Here is a 6,475-nt window from a genome sequence, read left to right as displayed (position 1 = left end):
AAATAGGCACTTACCACTGTCTTTATCAGGTAAGACTTGATCCCTGATGTGGAATTTCAGAAAGGTGGGCTTGAATGCCTAGAGCCAAAACAGGCCTCATTTATCTCATAAATACTTACTGAGCTCCTAGGATGTGTCCGGCATGGTTCTAGCTCCTGGGGATGCAGCCGTGATCCTCGGAGAGCTTACATCTAGCAGGGGGAAATCACAAAAAATCAATAAAATTACATCAGGCCTCCTGTTCTACTTATTCCCCCAGGACCATATCCAAATTCTCTGTAGTCTTGGATCTGATCTCTGTGATGGGGGCAAGGCCACATTCACATCAGAGATTAGCACAGGGAGTGTAAGACTTAAGAGCAGTGGGTGGGGGGTGCCAATGGCTTCAATGACTAGGATAGCAGCACCCCATCCCCCAATCTCTGCAACCACCACCCAGGGGCCCTGACAGCGAAATAGTTTGTTTTAGCCACAGTGAAAACACAAGAGAGCATGTGCACAAGGGTGAGCGAGAGCTCGCTCTTCTGGCTGAGGGGAGCAACTCCAGCCCTCTGTCACTGGTAACTAGGACCATTGAACAGAGCCACATGCACACATGCTCCCATGTGGGGCACATGCACTTCATGGGCTTCAGAGCATGGCTCCCAGCCAGCGGCAGGCAGTGCGTCAGAAGCACGGTAGAAATGCAGATTCTCTTCCCACCCATCCCAGTGGTTTCCAATCCAAATCTGCAGGTGATCCCCATGCACATTCAAGTTAGAGAAGCCACAGGCTAGACTTTAGGTGCAGAGAAAAGCTCCACCCCCAGACTGTGACCAACAATAATTCATTCCTCTTGGAAATGCAGCATGGGGTGGAATACAGAGGGCTTCCTTCCCTGGGAAAAGTAGCCTATATAATAAAAGCCTAATATGCTAAGTGTCCAGTCGACCGGTCAGCCATTCAACCAATCAAAGCATAATATGCTAATGATATGCTAAGGCCGCTCAACCACTTGCTATGACATGCACTGACGACCAGGGAGTAGACGCTCCAACTGGTAGGTTAGCTTGCTACTGGGGTCCGGCCGATCAGGACTAAGCGAGATGGGCTGGACACGCCCTGGAGCCCTCCTGCGGTCCCTCCCTGGCTGGCCAACCTCAGGTGTCCCTCCCCGGCCCCGATCATGCACCGGTGGGGTCCCTGGGCCTGGCATGTGCCCTCTCGAAATCCGGGACCCCTTGGGGATGTTGGAGAGCTGGTTTTGGCTGATCCCACAGTCCAGGCCGAGGGACCCCACTGGTGCACGAATTCGTGCACCTGGCCTCTAGTATACATATGTTTGAGTAATATATTCATAATTGTTTCTAAACATTCATGGACCATAATAAGTCTTATAGATCTAATCATATTTATTTAAGCATTTAACCTTCTAAACTTAATCTACCTCAGTATTAAATTAACAGCACAAGTCTAATATGTCACATGCTTTTTATACTATTTCAACACCTTAAAAAGCAGATAAAAATTGTACACTTAGTCTAGCCGGTTTTGCTCAGTGTTTAGAGCGTTGGCCTGCAGACTGAAGGTTTGCAGGTTCGATTCTGGTCAAGAGCACGTACCTCGCTTGCAGGCTGGGCCCCAGGCCCCAACAATCGATGTGTCTCTCTTACATTGATGTTTCTTTCTCTCTGTCTCTCCCCATCCCTTCTATTCTCTCTAAAAAATCAATGGAAAAAATATACTCACAAAAATTTTTTTAATTGTACCTGGCTGTTAATTTAGCCCTGGCTGTTGTGGCTCAGTTGGTTGGAGTGTTGTCCCATCCACCAAAAGGTTGTGGATTTGATTCCCAGTCAGGGCACATACCTAGGTTTTGGGTTTGTTCCCAATTGGGGTGTGTACGGAAGGCAACCAATCGATGTTCTCTCTCACATTGGTGTTTCTCTCTCTCTCCCCCCTTTCCTCTCTCTCTAAAATTAATGAACATATCCTTGGGTGAGGATTAAAAAAATGGTTAATTTAATGTTACGTGAATTTTTAAAAGCAATTAAAATTTTAAATTACCAAAAAGAATATAAAATATAAATTATCCTAATGATTACAGCAGTTACTACCACACACATGCTTAAACCTATCACAAAAGTGTCAATGTGTATTTGTGTCATTCATTATCTTGATATTTATTTTCAGGTTTTTATCCAAATTTTCAAGCTTCTATCTAAACAGAGCAGGCAAAATCCCAGATGGTCTGAGATGACTACAGTGAAGATTTAGGATTTGTACACACTTAGATTAGGGTTTTGAGCTCCATATTTGGAGTTGCCATACTATTACAGATAGGGAGAGTCACCCGGAGATTGAGTAAGTCTGGGAGTAGGGCCTGGGTGTGCTTCTAAAATGATTTGACCCAGGCTGACAATTATCTGTGGGAATGCCTTCTTGTGGTCAAATTTTATGTGCCACAATAACAAAATTTGTTTAAAAATTACAAAAATATGCAATTCAGTGCTTCTTTCATCTCTGGGTATCACACTGCCTGGATATAAATAGAAAAAATTTACAGCATAATTATTATTATTATTATTATTATTATTATTATACTAGAGGCCTGGAGCACAAAATTTGTGCACTGGGGGGGCGGTCCCTCAGCCCAGCCTGCACCCTCTCGCAGTCCGGGACCCCTCGCTCCTTACCGCCCTCCTTACCGCCCGCCTGCTCACTCCTTACTGCTCGGCTCGCTGCTCCTTAGTGCTGCCGCAGAGGCGGGAGAAGTTCCTGCCACCGCTGCCAGTGGTGAGCCTGGTGAACCTGGCTTCTGGCTGAGCGGTGCTCCCCCTGTGGGAGCACACTGACCACCAGAGGGCAGCTCCTGCATTGAGCGTCTGCCCCTTTGTGGTCAGTGCACATCATAGCGACCCATCATTCCAGTCATTAGGTTGTTCTGCTGTAAAGGTCACTTAGGCCTTTATTATATAGATATTTTTATTGATTTCAGAGAGGAAGGGAGAGGGAGAGAGAGATAGAAACATCAATGATGAGAGAATCATTGGTTGGCTGCCTCCTGCATGCCCCCTACTGGGGATGGAGCCCACAATCCAGGCATGTGCCCTGACCAGAATTGAACCTGGGACCCTTGAATCCACAGGCTGACACTCTATTCACTGAGCCAAGCCAGCTAGGACCACAGCTTAATTATTGATCAAAGCATGGCATTGTTTGAATAGTTGACATTTTGGGGAATTCACATGTACCTTTTTTTTGGTCTAACTCATTTTAATGCCATTATGGACTCAGGCTTTTCATAAAGACTTTTGTTTTTTCTCTGATACTCAGATTGTCTCCATTTGTTTTTTGTTTTTTGGGTTTTTTTGTTTGTTTGTTTTTTTGTCTGTGTCTCTTTTCCTCTTAACACTGCTTCAAAATTAATATGCTTCTGGCCTAGCTGGTTTGGCTCAGTGGATAGAGCGTTGGCTCACAGACTGAAGGGTCCTGGGTTCAATTCCAGTCAAGAGCTGAGCCCTGGTTAGGGTATGTGAGGGAGGCAACCAATCGATGTGTTTCTCTCACATCAATGTTTCTTTGTCTCTCCCCCTCCCTTCCACTCTCTAAAAATCAATGGGAAAATATCCTCAGGTGAGGATTAAAAAAAAAAATTAACATGCTTCTGGCATCATCTGGCAGACTTAGGTCTGCTTTGACTTTTCTTGTCCACAATAAGGAATCAGCTACTCTCCAAGGAGCTCTGGTTTCTGTAAGAGGTGAATGTTATTAGGGACCAGTACCTGGATGCTTGTGGTGTGAATCAAATTATCCACATGAGGACGGAGGGGGAGGAGGAGTCTCCACTTTTCGGTTACTCCAATAACAGAACCAGAAAATGAGTTTACTGTGAAATGTCCAATGTAACTCCAACCCTAAGTCCTTTAGAAATATATGTTCTACTGTAAAAGCTTTTCATTTTATTTTCCCCTTTTTAACCACCAACTTTTAGCTACCAGCTTCTTCTTCTTAAAAAACAATTTAATTGTCATGCTATATATATGTGTGTGTGTGTGTGTGTGTGTGTGTGTGTGTGTTTTAATTATAATATTAACCTGTCTATGCCATAATGGTCGAATATTGGCTTAGATCCCAGATGCCCTGGCCAGGGCTGCAAATGTGTCCCTCATCACTTTTATGATCCTGTGTGTCTTATCAACCATCATCCTCTGGTTATTTTATTGATAGTCACACAATTTCATTTCACCCAACTCTGTTGAATTCACTAGGCTTGATTCCAATTTAAAAGCGTCAGCTTGGCTCTTTCCTTTTTCCTGGAGCAGTCTCCCTTCTGGCTCTCCTCTGCCTTTTATACTGGTGATAGGTTGTCATTTTGTTTCTCCTGTTATCTTTAAGACTCCTTTCAGGCAGTCTCAGTGTATGTGCCTCAACCATTTGCTCTTTCTTTACTTTTTTTAAGTGTGTTTTTATTGATTTCAGCAAGGAAGGGAGAGGGAGAGATAGATAGAAACATCACTGATGAAAGAGAATCACCAATTGGCTGCCTCCTGCACGCCCGCTACTAGGGATCGAGACCACAACCCAGGCATGTGCCCTGGACCGGAATTGAACCCGAGACCCTTCAGTCTGCAGACCGATGCTCTATCCACTGGGGATTGGAAGTCACCTAATGAAAATCCCCATCTAGGACATAAATTCACCTATGTTTGCTCCCATTCTGTGCTCTTTTCCCTCCTCTTGCAATGCAAGTGCTATCATCTTTTCTGCCTTTGCCAAATCCCTACACTTACAAGTTGGATTTCATCCCTTTCCTCCTTATATAAGAACTATTATTTGTGGTCTCATATCTTTCCCATATATTCAACCACTTCCTCTCGACTCGATCCTCACCATCAGCTTTTAAATATATACTTTTCTGTCCCATTTTCTCTTTCTTCTTCTGGGACTCCAGTTACCCATGTAATAGACATTTTGATATTGTCTTATGGATCCCTGTGACTGTTATCTTTTTTTCTATGCCATCTTTTTCCTCTTTTTTCTTTCAGATTGACTATTTCTATTGATCTATATTCAAACTCATTTTCTTTTTCCACTGAGATCTTTAAGCCCATCCAGTGAATTTTAAAATTCCAAATACTTAGTTCTAAAATTTCCATTTGGTTTTTAAAAGAACATTTTATATTTTTGCTTTTTATTTTCTGTTAATTTATTTCAAATGTATTTTTCTTTTATATCCTTGAACAGTGTTATAATAGCTGCTCTAAAATCCTTGTCTGATAATCCCAACATCCGAGTTATCTTGGAATTGGCCTCTGTTATTTACTTTTCTCTTGAGAATGGGTCACATTTTCCTGGTTCTTTGAGCAATTTTTGGATTATATCCTAAAATTTTGAAGGTTATGTAGAGGAGACTCTGGATTCTACTTTATCCCTCAGATAAATGTTAATAGTGTTCTTTTACCAGACAATTAACTTGGTTTTATTCAAACTATAGCCTCTGCCTTACCTGTAGCCAGCAATTACTCAAATCTCAGTTTGGTTCTTTTATCTTTAGCTGGGGTTCTGCTCATGTGTGGTTCAGGCATGTGTCACAGACTTGGAAGATTGTTTATATAGAGAATTTTGGGTTTCTCTTCTCTGGCTTTCTCCTTGCCTCCCTTCAGGATTCTCCCCTCACTGTGCTGCAACTTTGGTTGCTCTGGGCTGTGTCTGGTTCCTCTGCCTGAAAGACAGTGGGTTTTCTATTGGAATTTTAGCCACCGTATGCTGCACATGTGACTGCAGCCAACATAGGGGAAATCTACAAAAATGGGAACTCATTTGATACCAACTTGGGTTCATTCTCAGGAGTCCTCAGGTAGTTGGGGTTTTGTATTTTTGGTGGTGGGGTAAATGGCTTTTTTTTTTGGTATGTTGTCCAGATTGTACAGGTTGGTCAATTAGGAGTTTTTTTCTCCGTACCAGAAATAGGATTTTTTTCCCACAGTTTTTTAAAAAATTGATTTTAAAGAGGAAAGGAGAGAGAAAAAGAACCACTGAATTGTTGTTCCATTTATTTGTACATTCACTGATTGATTATTTTATGTGCCCTGACTGGGGAATCCAACCTGCAACATCGGCATATCAGGACAACTCTCTAACCAACTGAGCTACCTGGCCAGGGCAACACATGGTTTTAAATAGGTTCAATTCTTCCTGTTAAATTCCCCAAACCCTCATTTGATCTACAGTTCCCTTCAGCTATTTGCCCTATATATCTTCCCTACAACTTTTTTATTTTTTTAAAAGAATTGTCTTACTATCTCCATTTCTCAGCTCCTACTCCCTCTCAATTCTCTTCATCACAGCTTCTGCCTCATCATGGCAAAGAAAAAAAACACAACCCCCACCCCCCAAAAAAAACCCAAAACAAAAAAGGCTTTTGCCAAGATCTCCAGTGACCTTAAACTTACTAAATCTGATGGATACTTACTAGCCATTGTCTATTTCCCCT

The sequence above is a fragment of the Myotis lucifugus genome, unplaced genomic scaffold, assembly GCF_000147115.1.
Source record: "Myotis lucifugus unplaced genomic scaffold, Myoluc2.0 scaffold_167, whole genome shotgun sequence".
In the NCBI taxonomy this organism is placed as follows: Eukaryota; Metazoa; Chordata; class Mammalia; order Chiroptera; family Vespertilionidae; genus Myotis; species Myotis lucifugus.
This window is presented reverse-complemented; position numbering follows the sequence as displayed.